General features: G+C 44.2%; 1 long non-coding RNA gene across 1 annotated transcript; it reads right to left on the bottom strand.

Annotated features, from left to right (window-relative positions):
• Nucleotides 1-11,217: 11,217 nt before the first annotated feature.
• Nucleotides 11,218-14,430, bottom strand: LOC126539372 (uncharacterized). Its single transcript, XR_007601285.3, has 3 exons — nucleotides 14,077-14,430; nucleotides 12,099-12,308; nucleotides 11,218-11,315 (listed from the first exon to the last, which is right to left on the bottom strand). It is a non-coding gene; the product is annotated as an uncharacterized lncRNA (long non-coding RNA).
• Between the last annotated feature and the right edge of the window lie 8,963 nt (nucleotides 14,431-23,393).

Below are 23,393 nucleotides of genomic sequence, written 5' to 3'. Positions count from 1 at the left end.
CGTGCTCATCAACTAGTGTTAAATCGGAATAGCTCTTCGGGTTTATTACGCGCCAAAAACGTTGAGGATTGTTAGTGAGCATAGAATATAGGTCATGGGCAAAGAAATGTCGTTTAGATGATTTTAGCAGTGATTGATATTGCTTATCGCAGGTCTTATAACGGTGCCAGGAATCTGAGTCGCGGGCTTTATCGGTTTTACGATATAAACGCTTTTTCTTATTATTAAGGCGCCGAAGCTTTACGGTAAACCACGGCGCTGTCGGGGTGCAGGCTATTTTTGTTAGAGGGACGAATCGATTAATTAGTTCAGTAAGAATGGTTTTAAGTTCAGCCCAATTATGTTCGATGGTTTGAAATTGGCATCTATTCAGGAAATGTAAAGAGAAGTCAGATAGTGCGGAGTTTATGCTGTCAAAATCCGCTCTATTGTAACATCGGATGTACTTATCAGGGCACGGACGTCTTGGAAGGGAAACTGCAAGACTACCTGTTATGATATCATGATCAGATAGCCCATCTTGATGAGTTAAGTCGAAGCACACGTCAGGATCACTGGTTAATACTAGATCTAAAATATTAGCGGATGTAGCCGAAGATCGCGTAGGACGGGTGATAAGCTGTGTTAAAGAAAAGTCGAGACATGACTGCAGGAAACTGTGGGTCTCAGATAGGTAGGTTGCTGTTGAAAGGTTAGCCCAATCAACTTCGGGGAAATTAAAATCACCGAAAATTAGTACTAGAGATTTAGGAAAACGAACAGTAATGATTTCAAGGAGCCGTTGGAATTCACGAGAAAACGTATTGCCCATGTCAGGAGGTCGATAAAAAGCACCAATGATTATAAGGCCTGCTTTATGTTTTATGGAAACCCACACACACTCTAAAAAAGTGTCCAGGTGAATACGTGTGGCGAAAAGATTTTTTTGCACTGCCACCAAAACGCCACCACCTATACGATTTTTCCTGTCACATCGAAAGTAGTTAAATGAAGTCCAGCTTTCCAGAATGCAGGTATCGGGGACAGTATCGGTAAGCTATGTTTCAGTTAGTATCACTATCGATGCTGAACATGAGTCTATGATGGATGATAGTTGTACTGTTTTAGAAATGACACTTCTTATGTTCGTGTAAAGGAAAGGAATGCGGTCTTGGGCGTCATTCTTCCTCGATATCGGTCCAGTGGATTCATGGTTAGTGTGATCACATGACACTCGTCATTCTGTAGCTGTTTCAGACACTCGCTTCGCGCGTTTCTGGTCGCTATCCCAGAGATAAACGTCATTATTAATAAACAACTTGTTGAACACGAGTCGCACACTATCGCCTTCCTTTCGTATTGTTTTAGAAAACAGCAGAAGGTTGCGGCGTTTATTTCGCACTGTTTCAGAGTAGTCACGGGAAATTCTAAAAGGTTTATCTTTTAGTTTGTAACCACAGCCAAGTAGTGCATCAATTTCTTTGTCATTGGAAAACTTGACAATAATCGGTCGCTTTTTATCGTTAGAGAAACGACCTAATCTGTGTGCTCTTGCTATTGAGGAAACTTTCATACCAAGATGGTTGTCGCAACATTCCTGAACCAGGCGCTCAGAAGTTTCCCATCGTTCGTTCTGTTCAGAGTCAGAAAGCCTGTAAAATAGTAAATTGCACCTGCGGGAGCGGTTTTCTAAATCGTCGACTTTGTCTTCTATTTTGGAGATGCTCACTTCGTGGGTTGGAAAAGAGTGCGCATTAGCCTCCCCTGACATAAGCCCTGAAGTTATCTTTCGCTCGAAATCATCAAGTTGATTCTGCATTTTAGAAAAGCGTTCTTCGCAGTTAAGTGCTACTTTCTCAGATACATTAGACAGAATTTTAGTTTCAAGTTCAGAAACACGTCGACTTAGTTGGTCTAGGTCACTTTTTATGCCGATATGGATTTGCAGTACCTTATTAACAGATTCTAAAATACCTATACTATTAGAATCCAGTCTCTGAACAGTGCTGAATACAAAATCAAGCTTTTCTTCTTGTGGTTTAGTCATGGGACCCGGGTTTGCCTCTACGTCGCCCCCAAGCAGCCAAAGGCGCCATAGATGCAAGACACAATCACAAAAACACTTCATTGAATCGGGTGGCCACGACACCGCTAATAAGAACACATCGTTGTTACGAAAAGAAAAAGCACCATTTAGGCTCACCTGCGCAAGCATGAAAAGTGAGCGTGGCATCACAGCTGCAGTGTCGTGGCCCGAAGTGCTGTCGAAATGGGTGTGCTTTAGTACTGTGCTTGTCGTAGATAAGGTTCCATGTTGCCAGCCGAGCAATGCAGTCGTATCCAGAAGTGGTGGATGATCCGGTGACGGACTCGACGATTGACTGCGCATCCAACGTAAACCTTTCAGCTCGGTGTCTTCATTAGGTCCGGTATTTTCCGATGGATAACCCAGGCGATGCAGTGCGACGGCAGGCGGTGAACCGAGCATCGCCATCAACACCTGCGCAAGCATGAAAAGTGAGCGTGGCATCACAGCTGCAGTGTCGTGGCCCGAAGTGCTGTCGAAATGGGTGTGCTTTAGTACTGTGCTTGTCGTAGATAAGGTTCCATGTTGCCAGCCGAGCAATGCAGTCGTATCCAGAAGTGGTGGATGATCCGGTGACGGACTCGACGATTGACTGCGCATCCAACGTAAACCTTTCAGCTCGGTGTCTTCATTAGGTCCGGTATTTTCCGATGGATAACCCAGGCGATGCAGTGCGACGGCAGGCGGTGAACCGAGCATCGCCATCAACACCTGCGCAAGCATGAAAAGTGAGCGTGGCATCACAGCTGCAGTGTCGTGGCTTCACGACAGTATGACAGTATGACTTCACGACACTGTCATTGCTACGCTGCCGGCTTTACGTTCAAACTCGTATAGTTAAGAGCACTGCTGCTCCAACGAGTAAAGAATGACCAAATAACCTTACTTCTTTGCTCAAGTTCTGAAGAACACATAACTTTCTTTTTAATCAAGCTTTCCCAAGCAGCTGTTTGCAGCATCAAATGCAACATCAAACACAGCTGTTTCCTTATTCTTGTGAGCACAATGGTCCCATCAGCACAAAAGGTAAAGTTGTATCTTCTCGTCAGCACCAGCCATTTCGTTTGACAAAAACAACAGTGCGCTTTCCTGGCGATGATAACGATCTGAGTTGTATTTGTGTGCTAGTAACGTTGCCGTCCATTTTCCGAAAAATGGCGCGCACAAGCTTTGAACACACTTTTATCGCTTTTCTGAGGGTTTACGTTGATAGTGCCGAAGACCGTTTCTGACCATTTACTTCCCTTACAACACGAAAAAAGAAAGACGGAGGAATGGTACGTGTCTCACAGCAAGCGACCATCAAGGTTGTTCCTACAATCTGCCGTAATGTGTTCAAAGCCTGCCGTGCTTTTCAACTTTCCTTTTCGTGCAGATCCTACGAAGGCTTTCTTCCAGATGCGTTCACCCCATAAGTGTCTTTCAGCGGAAGCACCGATCCATGTAAGAAACTACAATTGAACGAGACCAACCCATAGATATCCCCGGCTGACTTCCACGGACAGCGTTCGAAGGTGCTGTTTGTTGTAAGCGAAACAAATTTTGCTCCCAGAATCCAATGCATTGTGTGCGGTAGGCTGGTTTTATTTACAGAAAGTAATATTCTTCAAGAAGGAGACACGTAACAGGAATTTGCAGGGTGCGTGAAAACTAAAAGAAACGATAAAATTTCGCGAAAAAAGAAGGAGTCCGGATTAACTGTAAGATCTAGAATATAAAATTGAAATTTGCCAATATAGGAAACTAGATGCAAGCCAAAGGACACCTTTGTAATTTACGTTGGTTATCCTAATTAAGAAATAGTATTGCTACTAGCTTGAATTCGCTGAAATTAGTATTAAATGCGCTGGCTTCTAAGTGTATGCATATATTTATGTATGTACGCATATATGTGCACTTGTATGTATGTATGTATGTATGTATGTATGTATGTATGTATGTATGTATGTATGTATGTGTGTGTGTGTATGTATGTATGTATGTATGTATGTATGTATGTATGTATGTATGTATGTATGTATGTATGTATGTATGTATGTATGTATGTATGTATGTATTTATGTATGTATGTATGTATGTATTAAAGCTTGCATACGCGTCTGCACTTCCATGTTATAATGTGAGGTATATTACAGGTGCACGAATATTTTGTTGTCTTTACACTACACTTATTTCTTATCAAGGGACAAGAAGCTTATAACGTTATGTTCTTTGCAAATTTCATTTTGATTTTCTCTTCCTAGTGTCTTGCGTGAGGAAGTGAGCCTATTCCGTACTCGTTTTTTGTGAACATTTAGATGAACACTTGTGCTTTAGGGCATCATAGATATTTTTGTCGAATATTTCTCTATTCCTCACTATAAAGCTCTCGACATTCAATAGCGATTCTGATTGAAAAGAGGTCAATTTTTTTCTTAGCTAGAAATATCAACTTCCTTTTTTTCGCTGCATATTGTTTTGCTGATTCAAAAATTTATTTGGGGGATTTCAGTTGTCAACCCGAATGCTTCTACTTTATTCCATCGAACAGGGAAAAGAAAAAGAACAGGTAAAGGATGGTGTTTTGAATTATTACAGAGACGTCGGTGATAACTCGGTTGCGTCTCGTCAGTATCCGCACTGTCAGGACTTTTCGCGTCTGGTGCAAATGCGCCCGCCAACTCACAATTCACCTTCGCTAGCCACGTGCGCACGTGGTATAAGTTCGGGAACTCATCCCCGCCTATTTGAATTGCTAATGCACACCGGGTTAGCCCCCCCCCCCCTCCCTTCCCCTTTGGAACGTCGCCTTGCGACGAATGTGGCACCTCCTTCCTGGACTCTCATTTCTCCCTCAAAGTTTACGTCAGGCCTTTCATGCGAGCAAGTGAAAGGGGGAACAGCAATGGTGCAGTTTTTTGCAATCAACGCACCGGGCCGCGAATCCAGTCAGTCATGACAGCCAGTTTCCTTTTTGACGTGACATACGGTCGGCAGAAGCCTGGTTTCGCCTTTTGTACCGATCTTTTTGTACCTCTACCGCACCCACCCATTTTACGGGGTTTGCAGGCCTCTGAGAACAGTGGTTGCCTTCAGACGTCTAGATAGCGCAGAAAACAAAGAAGCACACATCGCGCCAAGAGATGGCCCGCAAACTCTATACTTATAGATCGTACACGTAGGCGTAAATAATGGGGAGAACTTCCACCAGCTCTGTGAAAAGAACGGCAAACTTCAAAGAAAAGGAAATGAAGCGGCTAGCCAGGCCACAGGGAGGGCCGAGATTTGCGGGTGCACCATTCGGCACGCTCGCTTCCGTTGTGGCCGAAACCTGGTTCGGCGTTTGGATCAACAAAAACTGAAACAAGGTGCAAAATCGATGTGGCGTTTGCCGAATGCAGGGATGGTTGTACGCACACCGTGCCTGCACCGGTACTATACGCGCCAAAGAAGAGTTCAAATTTTAGAGAACGAAAAAGAGAGGATGAGATTACGTGTTCGAGCAAAGGCTTCTTGAAGCGCGCTTGTTTGAGCAAGTAATTTTTAGACGCAATGCTACAGGGATACGATGATCGATGGTTTGCAAAGTGTCAGTTGTGCCAGGATGAAATTTTGGGCATTGTGTGCACAATTTTGGACGTAGTCAAACACTGTAGCGTCAAAAACAATTATGTCTCTCTGCAACTACTCTCCACTATTATCTTCATAATTTGCTATGGCAACCCGTTTGCTAAACGCGCGTCATGCACTAAGCAGCCCACACGTTGTTCTATAAATGCTACGTTCTCGTGTTATTCTATACAGTATGGAGTCGCAGTGACATAGGTATTTAACAAACGCCTCTAGTTATTTAATACACACGCGAACGGCCATCCGATGAATTTCTGGATTTTATCGAAAAACTGCAAATTCTGGGGTTTTACATGACAAAAACCACAATCTGATTGTGAGACACGTCATAGTGAGGAGCTCCAGAATAATTTTCTTACCGGCTTGGATTTTTTTAACGCGCACACAACGCACAGTACACGTATACGGGCGTTTTCGCATTTCACCCCCGTAGAAATGCGGCCGCCCTGGTAGGGATCTCGCGCTTAGCAGCGCAGTGCCATAGCTGCTTGGCCACGATGGTAGGTATAATATATAAAAAAATTATGTATTCTGCTTCAACATCTGGTGCAGTTGAAGGCAGTATTTCGCCCGAAGTGCTACTTACAGAATGTATAGCCGGATTACCAGACACACGCATACTTAACAATATTGAGCTCTACATGGCGTATTGGGGACATTATGGAACATAAAAATTGTATATCGTCAAATAAACAGTGCGGTAGGCCTAAATAATTGAGCATAATTACGCATGGAATCTTTATTAAACTGAATTTTCAAGTAGCATGTCCTCATCGCACAAGGGGCGTTCATTGAGTTGTCGAACCATCTTCGCCAAGGTACCTAAAAGCCAGCTAGTAAATTATTAAGTAATGCAGGTGTGAATCATCGTTATTGCGCAGTTTCAGACGGGCGCCGCTAGAAATGATCTTTCGCGAAATAACATTCTCACCACGCTGTTTCCAAGAAATGCCTAAATATTTAGCAATTATAAGACAGGTGCGAAAATCTACCTTGAAGCACACGGTATAATTTTGAGGTGAGTAGGATTCTCTGGTTATGCAACGACAACTCTCCTCCCCTTTGCGGAACCTTCATTAGGGCCGCGTTCCAAAATACCGCTATATATCAGGCGTACCCTCTGGATTCCATGCAACGTACGAACCCGAAGTTTCGCGGACAAAGCGGATACCTCTAGGAATAGCTCAAATAAATGATATCATACGCTTCGTCGGTCAGATTAAGTAGCCTCACCTATACACTGAACACAAATGTATTCTTACTGAGTTTCGCGTTCTTTCTAATTGCACAGCAGCGACTTGTGGGAGTGACTGCGTAATCTTGCTTGTAGCCCTATATCTGTCCACCTTGTTGTTGTTGTTGTTGTTTTTTACGGAAGCGTAGCAAGAGTTATGTACCCGAGTGCTCAGAAGCCATTTACAGCTAGCGTCTTCACAATATGAGTTGCCTACGTCATATTTCTAAGTAAAATCAGTCCTGTGTGCCTATAGTCTAAAATAGCAGAGCCCGCATGAAGTGTCAATACGTTATTTGACTTCACTCTTTGTGTCCTTTCTTCTTCCTTTCTTTCGAACATACATCTCTTTCTTTAGCTGTGCGCTCGATTTGATGCGCACCGAATTGTAGAGAAACAACTTAGTAGACAAGGCGCGATCACTAGGGCAACAAAAATTATTTCCTCAGTTCACATATAGACAGTTGGAAGTTAGAGTTAGCGAAGGCCATTGTCCGCAGAGAAACTACGGAGTGCCTGTGTAGATTTTTCTTTGCTATTGCTCAGCGTATCGTTCAACATACATGCAAAATCAGAATTTTCCAGAACTTAAACAAGCTCGTAGGGTTAGGGTGAAGCCACAAGAAAAAAAAAAAAAACTGGTACAACCAAATAGGAGCAGACTCGGCAAAATGCCTGCTCTTTCGCTCTGGTGAAAGCCGTTATTTTCCCTACGCAAGAATGCCATTTGCCGCAGGCGGCGCAAAACGACCACGGGTCACGCCATCGCCAGAAAAAACTCCCCGGAATGCTCGTCGCTGACTGTGTGCATACAAGTAACATTTTTGGAGTTCTTTGTCGTAGCGAAAGAAAAAAGAAATTTGTGGGAAGGAGACACGTGACAATGAGCTGGTCCATACGAAAAATGGGAACAGCTGCATTGTTTTGTTTCAACAGAAACTATTCATACATTGAGCTATCCTTAGCATCCCCCCCCCCGAATTTATTTGCATTCTTTGTATATGTGCCACCTCGCTTGTTCGGTCCTCGCGGCCTCCTTCTTGAGAAGCTCGGCGTACTTTCCTTTCCAGCTGACTTTCCGCTCGCGATGACGTCGATTGAATGAATGCAGACGGTGACCGCTATTTGAGAGGAGATCTCCTGTGGCAATGATATTTTTTTTAATTCGACGTAGTGCCTATGGAAGCTCTTCTAAGGTGCACATTGTGCTGATGTGAGTGGGTGCAAAGCGTTCAGCATTTTAGACCTCTGCATTGATATACAGAGGCGCGTCGTAACGCCAGACGTACTTACTAGGTCCCTCGCCTTAAGCACTTAGCCGTCTATTATACGGACGACGGATCGAGACGCTGAAATGACGTGCGCTTCAGCGCTTGTCACTATCACGTATCATGTACTCGAATACGTTCGCAAGTTCTCATTGAAACAATGCCTCTGAAGCTAGGCCCATGTCCTTGTTCCAGAAGAGCGCAATTAGCGTCTTGTGACGGTGCGTCCACTTGGGTTTGTCATGTGGCCTCGTCCCGGAAGGCCTAACCATCCGCGCTTTAGCTGCGAGTCCGCATCGATATTTTCACGTTGAAGTGACAGTGAAGAACACAGTAGCGAATAGCGTGAATTAGAAATGTATTTCTTTAAGGGGTGAAGCTGTGCCCATTAATAATAATAATAATAATAATAATAATAATAATAATAATAATAATAATAATAATAATAAAACAAGCTACAGTCAAGCACAATGATATCGGCGAGCAGAGTTGGCAATCGTCGAGAAATCTATCTGCGAGTCAAGCGCGTCAGCTTTTATACCTCATTGTCGAAGGCTACAGGGCAATCTCTATCGCGTGCGTGCCTTCCGAAATGTACTAAACGATTCCAGTCGCGCATACAATCTCATTACACATTGTATTCGGCGGGAACATAGAAAACAGATATAATTCGGTGTAACAGTGGAGGAAGTTCCAAATCACACAGGCGCATCTGGCGCTGAGCGATAATTTGCCCTTGCCCTGTACTTGACAGCGACAATAATGTGGTAGCAAGGGGAAGTCTAATTTTTCTTCCCTCACTTAGAAAAACGCGTGTGTGACAATGCCCCAGAATTTCCTTCTCTCCATCGGCATATAAATGTTCAGGCAAGCATTTCTTCGTTATTAACCGCGCTTTTTATATTTCTGGGAAAGCAAGTCGCTGCCGTTAATACTGCACTTTCCACCAGGCGCCGTAGTCCAAATTAACTGCACAAAATGGCTCTGATGACTTCGAGAGCGAGCGTTTGCTGGAACACGGCAGGCACGTTGTACCGCCATCTAGACACCTCTAGTGGCTATGTACTATAGCAGTGCCTTTTGTATAGTTTTACATTTCCCTTAATTTGAGCACTGACGATTCGGGACCACCTTGTGGCGCACTAGCCGCAGGTTGGATGGGTAGCACGTCTCAGCTGCGCAGGCCAGTGCAATTCTCTACTGTTGCCAGGCGCCTGGTTTTTGTGCCGTGTTGTTGACAGTACTTGAAGAACACCGGCTTAGGAGACCGTTTATAGTGTCACTGTGCATCCTCCCACACGCACTCAGCGCTCAGGCCAACAAGACACCGATTTCGGTCTACCGACTGTCGGCGACAGCGTTCTTTAGCTTCGTGTCGGCACCTCTGTCACACTTTACCGACGCCGAGCTCACCGCCAACTGTCGGCCGATTGTCGGCGTCGGTACAGTGTGAGAGAGGCGCGGACACCACGAAAAAAAACGCTGTCGCCGACAGTCGGCAGACCGAAATCGGTGTCTTGTTGGCCTACTGTGAATGAGCCTTTAGAAGAGCAATCCTGAGGATGCTCGACCAATAAAAGAACACCCTTTTCCCAGGGTATTTTCGGTCAATGAAAAGATACTGTAAGGTATGTGCAGCTAATGCTTTCATAAAATATCCCTAATTTTTGCATGCTGAGGGCGCAATAACATACTGGGAGTTCTAAAAAGTTGGTGTTTAGTTTCGCCCCGTTTGTGTTTCCGTAAAACTTCCCGGACGATGGTTGTTTCGTGGAACTAGAGCGATGTAAGCCGCATAAAATGCATCCAGTGGCGTAGCCAGACGTTGTTTTCGAGAGCAGGGCACCAACCAGACTAGGAATAAAAAAGGGGGAGGCAAGGGGGATCGGTGCACGTGCCTGGAGGGTCACCCTCTGACTACGCTACTGCCGCACACACCTGCGTCTTTACGATCACTGTGCATGCTTCTAGACATAGTTTGTAGGGTGATGCTTTCGTAATTAGACCTGTTACTTTTTAAAGACAAAGTCTTTCTTTTTCTTAGCGAGTTACGGCGACATTTCCCTATCTGGTATGCCTCTCGCCTCTTGCCGTTAACCGATCCTGAAGGTTGCGCTGCCTTAAAATGTTGGCCGCTATCTGCTACTCGGTATGTGCTTCTGGGACTACTGGTCGCCGCGATATTCCGAATATAATTATATATCTCTATATTTATTACATTGTATTTATAATTAACCGTACATAAGACTGCCCTATGGCGGGAATCGAACAAATGACCGCCGCCGTAGCAAACCGATGCTCTAAACCTTAGACCACGGGCGCAGGCCCTGCTGGTCGAACAAAACATCCTTAAGAGGAAGCTTTAGCTCAGGTGCTCCTATCTAAATACATGTACAAGGAGAATTCGTTTTTCTCGGCAACCACCCCTTGCACAAATTTTTAGTAACATTTTATGAACCGTCTTTAGACAAATGTTACTAGAACCTATCGACATTCTATAAACCGTCTTTAGACACCGTAACAACTTCCTAGTAACCTCCTACCGACTATTGGCCACCGATATTGAATTGAAAGTATAGATATAAAATGTCGATAGAATTCTTACCGACTCCTTATTATCTTATGTCGTTAGAAAGTGTCAACTGTGAAGCGACTATTTATTGACCACCTTTATACATCCTAACAACTTGCTAGTAGCATCCTGTCGACTATTCGCCACAGATAGTTGACAGGATGTTACTAGGAAGTCGTTAGGATGTATTAAGGTGGTTAATATATAGTCGCTTCACAGTTTTTAGGAAGTACATAAAAATTTTATTCAGAGGTAATTACTTTTGCAATTATATATTGCAAAAATAAGCTTTGATTATCTCAGAATAAAATTTTTATTTGCTCCCTGAAAACTGTGCAGCGACTATTTATTAACCACCTTTATATATCCTAACGACTTGCTAGTAACATCCTGTCAACTATCTGTCTGTGGCGAATAGTGATTGCCAAGCGGTTAGGTGTGGCATGCAACAGAAGAAGACAGGTTTCCATTTGTGCTTGAACACATCCATTTAATATCCCCGGGCTAGTAAGGAGGACGAGTTCTCCAGCTGCCCTGGAAGTAGGCTGAAATGTTGCGTTGTGTAGTCTAGAAAAGAGAAGAAAAAAGGCAACAGATTAGTTTTGCTACAGTGACATTGCAACACACCATGCATCTGTTTCTTAAAAAGGAAGTGCACAAGAGACAAGCTTTCAACCCTGTGAGCTCTAAACATCTCCACCTGTTTTGTGCAATGTCCTAAATATGCATGAAATGACTGAATTAGAGCATTAAAGCTGGGAGCGTGATGGATGTGCGTAACGCCAACAGATGCACGACACAAACTCTATCATACCAATTGTCATCTACAAACAAAAGCTGTAAATCAACTTCAGTTTAATGAACTTCGATATTCGTATTGTGACCAGTACATGGAAGTTTCATGTGTGAATTATCTTGGGAAAGGCAAAGTGCCAGTCATAACTGTGCTGCAGCTTTGCTTGGGCACAGGTACATAGAAGAGTTGACTTTTGTGTTGCACTTAAGAACCACGAAATGATACAAGCAACATGTAAGCAGTTGAACAGGCAGACATTGTCAAAGTGAGCTTGTTACTAAACATGTTAGCTTTCCACAAGACAGGATATTATATTATCAGTCTATTCATATGACCAGGGCCTCTATCACAAAAATACATATGCCAACAGTAATGACAATTTTCTAGTTATGGTGGCAAAGCTTGCATTATAATATGCTATTATAATCAGGTTAATAGCTATTTTAGCAGTAAAGAAAGGAGTATACCCTAAGATAGCCCTGAAATTGCCATGAAAGGAGTTTTGTTGAAAACTGCACAAAGAATATTAAGATGCTTCTTTGTGACACACATACCTACTATGGTGTTGACCTTCTTGGAATCCAACGGATCCTTCTGTGGAAGGCATTTGACAGCCGCCCAAAGAAGGACCTCCCTTCAACGTCTTCTATTGAAAAAGGAGCTTTAAGGAGGCCCTCCGCGAAGTGGAAGCCTGAGTTGTAAGCATCCAGGCACAGCCTCTTCAGCAGGCCCTTTTCAACGTATACACCGTCACCGATGTCTACCTGTGAAAGAATACAACAACCACAGATTCATTTTATACATGTTTGATCAAGGAATGGTTAGGAAGTAGGGTAAGGTTTGCAAAAACGGAAGTCGCTTCTTCTCGTTGATTCGGTTTAAAGAACAAAGCAGCCTTACGTATACCATACATGCATTGTACTGAGCTGTGTACTTTTACGTAAGACTAGAAAGTATTGGGAACTTCAATGCGAAAGAAAGACATGCATCTGCCTAGAACTAAGCAAATGTGTGCCACCCCTTGACACAGAGTGAGATCTGGTGCTGTTTTAGTGATTAGCAGACATTGAAAGCTTCAAGCGTCATCGAGTATTGGGCCAAGCTGTGCTCGATTAGTGACGCACAAGTGCTCGAGAACTATCAAACAAGATGCAATTGTCTTCAAATACAATTCTGACTTCCCCTTGCAGACATGCAGTTTTCAATTTACTGACTGCACTTGGGTGTAAAGATTTTGTCTGACAGAGTGAATAAACCACATACACAAGCAGCATTTTCATAGTTAGCATAGTCTTCAATAGGTACTGATACCTTCAATTTAGAAAGCCCTGTATATTGGGCCTCATCAAACTAATTTCACGAAAGGTTTGTCAAGGTAGAAGCATAGAACTTTAGTCATTAGAAGACAAGTGAAAGGAGTTAATTATTGCAGTTATTACTGAAAATTAAATTTTAGACAGCTCATCCCAATGAGAAATTGATGCAAGCAGTTTGTACATGCCACATAAGCATATAGATATCAAAAATAGGGACTAGAGAAAACCTTCCCTTAGAGGTTTATTAATACAAGCAGCCATGCCCTCGAGGAGACATAACTTCTTTTTCTGTAGGCAGAAAGAGGCTCGAGTATTTTATTGACACATATATGTGCCCATGCATATATGTCATCTTTGTTGTAAACCTTTTTTTCATGTACATGCAAGGTGTGTTTATAACATCTCATTGTGCACAAAATTTGCGTAATAATTTAAAGACCGCGGTTTTGTAGCGATGGTATTCCTTTTCGCTATTCGTTAGTAGGCTGACCGACGCCCCGGCCCGTGCTACGTACTGCAGCTGCCGGCCGTTAGCGGTGGGCGAGAAGAGTAATATAGAATCGAGGGGTAAGTATCGCTACAAAATCGCAGTCTTTAAATTATTACGCACTGCCGTAACCTACGATTGCAAGAGCTGACATCTCGTTATTAAGATTTGGTTGGTCTGTCTTTCTTAAAGGCCGGCGTCTGATTGAAATGTCTAGATTAAAAATGCACCTCGTTATTGTAATATCGGCCTATATCCGCTCTAACATAGAAGACAAATACGCGAAGACACTCAAGAACATAAACAATACACACAGGTTCTCGCGATGTGGACCTCCAAATACAAGCTTCTATCTGCTTAAGCGTCAAACATAGCAATCGTGTGACAACGCGCGAAGCCCATGATACATCGACGCATACATTACACATGTACTGTACTTGCGGGAATGCCTATATGGCGAATAACTTCTTGCCAGGCAACTACCGAACGAACACCAACTTTCAATGTGTTTTCATAATTGTGTGCCCATTCAGGCATAGCAATCAAGGCGGGTAGCAGAATGCAAGTACGCTGTAACATCAGAGGAAGCTTTCGTGAAATTGCTTGCTAAATGTGCACAGCAACATGGCTAACATACGATAGGAAAGCGCTTTGCTCTAGCTAGTTACACAACGCTCATTACGTAAATCATAAGCTTCAAGAATGCGCGCAAGCGCCAAACTTGCTTACCTTTCAAGACTTGGCAAACGCTCCTTCGTCTAACAGGTACAGAGGCACCGACGTTTCTCTGGCGCAAGCACTGTAGAACTTCCGATGAACTCCAGCTCCACAAAAGCACAACCTTCAACAGTCTTCCAAACACTACAATTCGAAGCCCCAGTACCAGACTTTTCACGAGAGCGCGGGCAGGCAGCTCGGCAGAACAAAGGCAGCTCGGACGGGCGCTGTACTAGGGCACTCACTGACGACACTGGTGGATCGCTCGAAACACACGGCGAACTAATGGCGTTACACGAGTCCGGAGGGTTTGGGATGGTCACTGCACACGACAAGCAGCACGTTTTGCCTATGCACTTCTAAAATATAACTCAAATACCACCTTACTGCAAGGAGCATTCACTACAACCAACGTGGTGTGTCGACCAAACAAATACTGCAGTAGCGCCACTCTGCGGTTTTTTAGAAACATGTATCTTAAAGGAAAAAATTGCGTGTTTTTTCCTAATAACATTTGATAGAGTCCTTTAATAGATTTGTTTGGTCTAAAAGTGTGTACTTTGTACTTTGTGATACGAAGTTTAAGGAAATGTATCTATAATAAAAACTAAGCGGCTGTTGCCTTCAAGATTCGCAATTGCTTCAGGTGCATGCAGGTTGCAAAAGCACGGCCTTCGAGATCAGACTGTCACTCAAAGGAAGCCGTAGCGGGAGGCGGAGAGGCATTTAGGCCCCAATCGTTGGGTTTACAGTGCCTAGGTAGGCTTCCTTATTTATAAAGAATATACGGGGACTTCAGCCGAACCATGAGCGAGCTATACAGACACACGCGGTACGATTCAGTGTCCGATCCGACGTGCGGCGCTGCATGCTACGGCATGAGCGGCGCATAAGCTCCGCCCACATCCAGCTCCCCAGCTTGTGTTCATATCCACGTCGAGAAACGATATAAAAACAACTCTGCACAACACTGCTTCGCTTTACGCGAACGCTGTCGATAAAATTATGCCCCTGTGAGTGACAGAACACTTCACGACGGCGCGTTGTCCACTGACGGCTCCGCTAAAGCCAGCGATAGGGCCGGTAGGCCTAGCTAGGCGGACGCTGTAGCCGACGGAGCTTGCGATCCAGCCCGAGCTCGTCGAAGAGTGCTTATTTGTGCCAAAACAATTAACACTGTACACTTAGGTCGACCGTAATTAAATACAATTGGTTTACTCGACGCACTCGTTGCGAAGGGCAAACGTGCAAACGAAGCGAGCGGCCTCGCTCAGACGGTCGGTGTGTGATGTCTGTTCGCGAAATGCCCTCGCGTCGCGGCTCCCGATCTCACCAGTAGCTTAGTGCTAGTGTACAAGGCGCTGGTTTGCATAACAGGCACACGTTCGAGATAATTTTACTGAACTGGTAACTATTTCATGTCAAAAACAAACTGCAGCAGGCAACGAAAAAGAATAACTGCGAGAAACCGGCCAGCCAGCACCGCCTCCGTGGAGGGAACGTCAGAGAACGTCACATGCCAACCGCGCTGCCATTGGATGCGGCCAGACGACGGTGCAGTTGTCGGACACGTCGGACGATGAAAATCTGCCCGGTTTGTCGCACGCCGGACGTCCGATCCGGCGCTTCGGCACGGCAAAACACCTCGATTCGGGCTGAGTTTCGGCGCGTCGGACGCTGGATCGGACACCGAATCGGACCGTGTGTCTCCCGCTTTGGTTGGCGAACACGAGCCGATCAGCGCGCCGTCCGTGCAGCTCCGTCTAGTGCGATGGTGCATGGCCTACGGGCTTCTTTGACACCTACTGAGCACAAATTCATGATCACCGCTCATATACACGCTTCCCATGGCACTAGCTGTCGTGTTTTCGAGAATACGTGCCCTCATCTTGAATTGGTGAGACCATATTTCCTCTTAGCGTCCGGTATTAGAAGCAATTTTTTTCTATGAACATTCTACTATCATCTGTTACTAGGAAGTTGATTAAGAATTAGGAAAACAGTTACTGTGCAAAAAAAAACATTTTTTTTAAAGCAGCCAGTCTTTGCATATTCATTTATAGTTCAGATGCTGTTATATGTTCATTTCTCACTAAATCATTTTTAACAACTTTCTAGTAACCAGTGTTACTAGAAAGTTGATTGAAAATTGTGGAAATTTACACCTGTCCATGAAACAAGACTGTCTTGCACCAGCCATGTTCAATGAATAATTATAACCTTATTGAATAATATTCATGCATGTTTTGTAACTTGGGTTATGTACTTTAAGAACATAATTATTTTTATTGACTTCCTATTGAATCGTGTCTCTAAAAAGTTAAAATAGTGTGTCTTAACTTTCTAGTAACTTTCTTTTTACATACTGAAGTTAGAAAAGAAGTAACCAACTTTCTTTTGACAAACGTTACTAAAAAGTAAAAGTCAATAGGATGTTACTAAAGTTGATAGGATGTTGATAAAAGTTCTAAAGAAAGTAAGGAAGCATTTTTGTATGGGACTGCACCAAATTTTACAAGGTTTGTTGCATTTAAAAGAAAAATTAAAATCTAGTGACTGTTGGTTTCGGATTTTTGATTTAGGCTAATTCGTTAATTAGTTAATTCTTTATTAAAAATTGGCGAAATGAATAATTTACAAAAAACGAGCCTATCAAGTTTACAACTCTGTAACTCAGCAACAAAAAGTGATAATACAGTTCCGGTAAATGCATGTAATAGTGCACCTAAAGCGGACAAAATTTATATATTACACATGAATGTCAAAAAATTTGGTAATATGGAAATACAGCTTTTGCAGAACCCTTGTAAACAACGTAACAAATTAACGTAAGATCTAAAATGACATATCGAATTTGTCCGCTCTGAATGATCTAATGGATGCTTTTTACAGAACCGTGATATCTATTCTTTATTCAGAGCTATGAATTTGTAAGCTTCGTGCTTGTATTTTTTTCAAACGGTCGAATATTTGAAAATCTTCTAAACAAAACTAAAACCCTAAATCGAAATTCCGCTCCCAACAGTCACTAGAATTTAACTTTCTTTCTCACCTGCAATAAAACTCATTTAAATAGGTCCAGGGGTTAACTCAGATAAACGTTTTTACGTTTTACATGTATTTGAGGAGGCCGCGTCGAAGTTGGGCCCGAGCTAAAGCTTCCTCTTAAGCCACGGCCGCTAGATTAAAAAAAAATCTTCTAGCGACTGTGGTTAAGCGTTCCTGCATACAAGCAAGCGCGTTGAGGTATTTGGCACGTTTTATTGCAATACCAATTGTATAACCACTCCATGTGATTTTTCGCCGCCGTCGATAATGGCGCATAAAAATACAAATTCTTTTATTTTTATGATGTTTTCCTAAAAACATTGCTCACATTACAGGTTCGCCTTGCCTTTCCGTCTTAATTTGAACGCCAGGTGGCGAAATGTGTCTAGGCGTGTTCTTATCGAACAGACAGGAAAGCCCTCTGTACGATTTAGTGAATTTAGACAGGTTCAAGTTAATCGAGTTAGGCAGCTTTTCTTGCTGGAACAAATTGCATCACAGCTATGCAGATGCTGCCAGCTTCTGCCATTACTTTGTCGCAGATAGTATAGCCATGGTATAGCACCTGTCAGTACGGGGTTTCTGCATCGAAGCATCGCGTCCCTCGCATTGCGCAAACACGCCTCCGCATGTTAATTTTCAGGACGCAAGCGAAGAAACTCTTGTTAAACGGGAAGCGCGCTGAAACAAGGAGGGCCCGCACACACGCCACGACCACTCCGGGATCTAGACGTATGAACAACGCGCGGCTGTGTGTGTGGCGTACGCTGAAGCTCAACTCCGGGGACACCCAGACAGACGCACGCTATAATGATATGCTGGAGAGGATAGTCTGGCTGTTTACCTGACATGCTACTCCAGGTTCCGGATGACGATTATTATATATACAGTGACATACACTTAACCCAACACACACACGCACACTCATAAACTATAGAGATATTTACGATGTTTCGTTAACACTCGTGGCCCGCAAGAACGTCAGCCACGCTTTCGCGGTGCCCAACGCGCAGGTGTTGCTTTGCGATGGGCCGAGAATGTGTAGAAGTTCCAAGCTCAAGTCCTGTTGGAGGTGTAGTGCTGCCTTCAATGGCTCTCTCTCTCTCTCTGGCGCGTAGTGGCAGCAGTCGCACAAAACATTTTATAGGTCTTCAGGGGCGTTGCACTCAAAGCACCTTGGCGATTCCGTCAGTTAGAATCTTGCTCTTGGAGTAGTTCACGTAGGCCACGCTGAGTCTGATGCGGTGTGGGCTTGTTTGGTCTTAATGTCTGTTGAGGCCTCGTGGCGTGTCGAGGTGACTGGATGAGTAAGTTATGCATAGGGGGTCCGCTTATTGTATATTGTATTGTAATTTCGCATAGGTATCGCTGGAGACGCCAACCATGTGCACACACCGGTATCGCCTCGTCTTTTTGTCGAGAACGGTATCTGGACCATTTTTCTCCATATGTCGTGTCCAGTTTTTTGGCATGCCTGAACGTCACCTTGTATTACGCAGTGTGGGCTGGTAAGTACTTGCAGCCCAGCGCTGTGATGCAGTCCGCCAGCTTTATTGTATATGGCGTCTGATGGCCACGACGAGTTGTTACTGCGTGCGTCCAGACGTGGCGCTACGGCGACTGGGCTAAGCGACAACACTTTCAAAACATTGCAGTTGAAAAGTGCGCAGGGGACACTCCCACCGTGCGCGCTGTAAAGGCCGCAGTGCAGGAACGCGAGGCCCACGCAATGCGAGAACGCCGCCAAGACCTTGAAGTTATCCTAGCTGATGCTTCTCGCGGTCATCGAGTTCTTTCTGTCAGATGCGTGCCTGCTGACGTCACACCATGCGTGTTCACGTAGCTAGCTTGTGTTTAGTGCAGTGCGCACTGCCACTTAAGCCACGAAGTGCGTGCAATATTCTAGAGTGTTTCTATTGTATTCAATGTTCCAGCCTTATGCCAAAAATTGTGATGTTTGTAAATAAAATTGTCCAACTGCGGAACTCGAACAGAGGACATCTAGCACTAAAGCCTGATGCTGTAATCATTGGGCGACAGACATTTCGCCTCCCCCCCCCCCCCCCCAATAACGACTGGCTTCATAATTGGATCGTAGTTTTGACATGTTTAATCTCGGTAATTATGTAAAAATCAATCAACGTTAAAATGTGGACCGATCCCGAATATAGTGCAGTCTCAAAGTGTATGCCGATCCCGAAGATTGTGTAGTAAAAGAAAAAAACCATTTACGAGTCTGGCACATATCCTACTCTCCTCGCGCGAACACTGATGTGATGAAGTGCGGAGCGCAATGGCTCCGCACCTCTCTAACCCACAACTCGCCCTGGAAGACTGGAGGTTGAATCGCCTTCCAACTTTTCAGATGCTTGATCCCACATTTTGGGGGGCACCACCTGCTTCCAAAACAATGGCAAGTACTCGTATGGCTTCGATTTCTGTGCATGCCACTGGGCAGCTGAACTTTTAAGTGTCCAACGATTGGCACCATACTTTTTGTCGCATTCAAAACTGCTCTAGATAGGACAGCGTATTTCTCAGATTTGAAGGAAAACTCAAAAACCTTGATGTGTTGCTCACAAATATTGATATGTCGTCAGCATACGCTGTTATTTTTTGTAGTTTCTAGTCTTGGCATGGTGGAAAGAGAGAGAGAACATTTATTTCTAATGAGGCGGGGAGACTTCTTCGTAGGGTGGAGCCGATAGTTCAGGGCCCCATTGCTTTCGCTACACGGCGTGCCCGCCGAATCAGCCATCGCTGCTCTTGCGGGTCTAAGTGGGTCAGCACAGTTTCGCAGGAGGAAGGTGAAGGAGAATGAAGAGGGGAGCAACCCGGAGGGTGTGGGTTCACCCAGGCGCAATTATATAATTTGGGCGTTGCTCCGCAGTAGGGACAGTATGAGGGATATTGTGTAGGGTAGAAGAGGTGAAGACAAAAGCATTAGTTCGAAGATAATGAATTAGTTCGAAGCTGTCGCCACGCGACGGCATCTTCTTGGGTAAGCGAATTATGGGCTGGCGGGGGGTGTCTCCTGCTGTCTCTGTATTATTGTAGTGTTTCAGCGTAGTTCAGTGGTTCTGTCGGTGCGCCGTCTGGGTTGGACAGCTCTTCCAATGGCGCCCAGTTAGCGACCTCTCGGGCTGCCGCGTTAGCGCGTTCATTAGCATGGAGAGACTTGTGTCCAGGTGTCGAGTTGATACGCACTCCGTGCAACGTTGGGGGGTGTAATGATGTAACGATATGGTGTGCGTAGGATGTCACCATCCCTTATGCCGAAGTCGTGCAGGCGGCCTGTAAATCACCGAAACCCCGTATGTTTAGTCAGATTGCCATTCGCCTGATGAGAGGGCCGAGAAGCAGGACAAACACAAGTATGATCAAACATTGCTGTCTAATCAACTCTCAAAGTGAAGCTTCCTTTTGCCTCATTGATAAAGAATAAACGTCTGGTTACGTTTCCGTAAAGTGGTTTTATGTTTTTAACATATTGTTCCGGGGACCAGAAGTTGCGCAAACTATCTTACGTTAGAGAGCCTCGATGCAAGTGGTCCTTTAGAGTGCTCACAACCTTTGTAAGGAAACTTGCTGTCTCCAGCTAAATTGAGAGCTTAAGCTATCCGACAAATCACCGATTGGCGAAAGACAAGATGACAGACCACGTTTCCCTCAACGCTTGGCGACGTGAAACTAAGCAACTTTTAAAAATAAGCTTTCGCATCCGCATCCAGAGACCTATAGCGTGTCTGAGCGCAGTACACGACACGTCTACGCTTGAGTTAAACAGGCTAGTATGCAGTCGTTATTACAGCACCGTTCAAACAATACCCTTTATGTATTACGTACAAGGGGAAGGCAACGACAATGCTTAGTGCAGTTCCCATGCTTGGCGTGAGACAATACTATCACGAGCACGCCACTATGCCAAATAACTTGTAGCTGTGTACGGGTCACAGCACACACAATAAAAAACAAAAACAAAATTGGATGCGTTAAAATAAAAGGAAAAGGTAACAAGCATATTAAAATTACATGCAGGTTTCATGTGCGCATTGGTGTAAACAAAATTAAAGAAATTCTACTTACAAAATTTGGCGGCAAATGCCGGTCAAAATTTTGGTGTTTTCGCCACCCTAAAACAGTGCTTCCATGTGAGTTCCCTGGCTTAAAGATACCGGCACTTCACCATGTGAAATCTCATTTTCCTGATTCATGGACATAAACGTTCCGGACACTACTTTCTCTCTGGCGTATAAAAAGAGGACCCCTAATCAGGGCGAGCTCTGCGAAAAAACTCACCGACAGTACAGCGGAAAATGCGAGAGAAATGCGGGAGCATCACGTCGTACCTCTTTGAGGTCCCGGAGGCATGATTTAAACCACGTTAATCATATTGCAAAGGGTTCTTTAATAGCTAAAAACGAAGTATTAGTGAAATACTAGTTGACGGTGTGAACCTTGCGCTACACTTAAGTGTAGTCCATCAAAACCTCCATGTTCGCTCCGGATGGTTATGTTGTATCGACGTAGCTAATTGGTACAAAACACAGCCTACAATGAAATTAAGTGATCGTTCTTTACACTGTTGGTTCCCATTTATTCCCTTTTAATTGAACTCAATATCATCGATATTAAGTAGTGCAAAGTGATATTCATGCGGGAAAAAAAATACTCGCATTCCAGGCGCAAGTAGGAAATTTTGTGCAGCGGTGTTTAGTGAGGCGGCAGGGTAACTAATTCATAGTCGGGCGCATAAAAAGGTGTTCACTTTTATGCTGTGCGTGGTGTTTATTGATAAGTTTAAAGATAGAGATTAATGAAAATGTACTTCCTATTTACAAGCTATCTTGGGTACAATCATTATGACTGATAGGTGATGGCGATGATGATAATGAGGGACCCTTTTATGGATCGTAACCCACTAAGGGGGATAGGGCAATATTTGGGTGACAGGAGGTAATTGGTTGGTAACAACTTCATTTCTAGTCCTGCAGAGCCTTCGCTCACGGGGCCTTAGGTCTCCCACATGGGGACGTCGAGTTTTAGCCTCGCCGCCGCCTCGCAGGCCTACCGGACGGCCCCAAGTTGGCCGCCGACGCTGGGGCTGCGCAACGCACCGGCCCTCTTCGGGGGAAGGGTTCCGGATTTAGCACCGTGCGGCTTTTTGTTACAGTCCCAGAGCATGTGAGTTAAAATGGCTATATCAGTGCGGCAGACCTTGCGTATATTTGTCGGGTACGTACCGGGGTAGAGCCCGTGGTATTTTGCAGGGTTGGGGTACGTGAGCGTCTGCAGTTATCTCAGTGCCGTAGCCTGCGCCCTGTCCATCTTGTCGCCGGGCGGAGAGAAGGTTCGGCGGGCCAGGCAAAGGGCCGTTGTAGCTCGCCAAGCAGTCTTTGGCGCAGTCCCATGGATGACGGTCGCCGGCGCGGTTCATGTACAAGCTAAAGAAAATTCCTATTTGAAAGGTAGAAATGCAAAATAAAGGAAAAAATAAAAGCAGATAGAAAATGCCTACAGACTAGCACGCGAGCGAGCAGTCAGACTGACTGAAAACCATTCTTAAAAGAGGTTGTAACCAACGAGGGAAGACATACAATAGTATTATAGAATCTGGAGTGACCAATTTCAGTGAACTGAATGCTGATCAGGTAGGTAGAATAAAGGTATGACTATTAGCAGGCTAATGATTTGTTTCAGTTAAAAAAAAGACTGCGCCACAGAGGTCTCTGTGATTATGGCCAAGTGTCGAAGCCCCAAATGATAATATTACCGGTTTACCAAAACCAAACTCAATTTTGCAGAGTGGAGCTTCGAGCAATATCTTTCTCACGTCTAAATATCGCCGGCATGATGAAAAGTAGTAGTCCATTGAATCAGTTTCCTTGTAATTATGGCATAAAGGCCATATCGCCAGACCAGCCCTATGTCAATAAAAATGCAATTGATGAATGCGACAGCGTAATCTGGCGTTTGTACTGGCAATTTCCGGGAAAAAACAAACACTTTTATGCCACCCAAAAATTGAAATGCTGAAAGTCTGAAATTGTTATCAGCAATAACTTATATAAATCACTGTGCAGGCAAATGTTCTGAATTTTGATGCAGTGACGTAAGTTGTATACAGTCAGATAGGAATTAGAAGTTTGATTAGAGACATTCTGGCAAATAAATCTGCCATTTCGCTTAAGTATAAACTGCGGTCGCCAGGAACTAACCACAGTTATATTTTGTAACGTAGTAGCTACTAAATTATAAAAAAAAAAACTTAAAATAGCTGT

Source organism: Dermacentor andersoni, chromosome 10 (assembly GCF_023375885.2).
Source record: "Dermacentor andersoni chromosome 10, qqDerAnde1_hic_scaffold, whole genome shotgun sequence".
Lineage (NCBI taxonomy): Eukaryota > Metazoa > Arthropoda > Arachnida > Ixodida > Ixodidae > Dermacentor > Dermacentor andersoni.
This window is presented reverse-complemented; position numbering and strand designations above follow the sequence as displayed.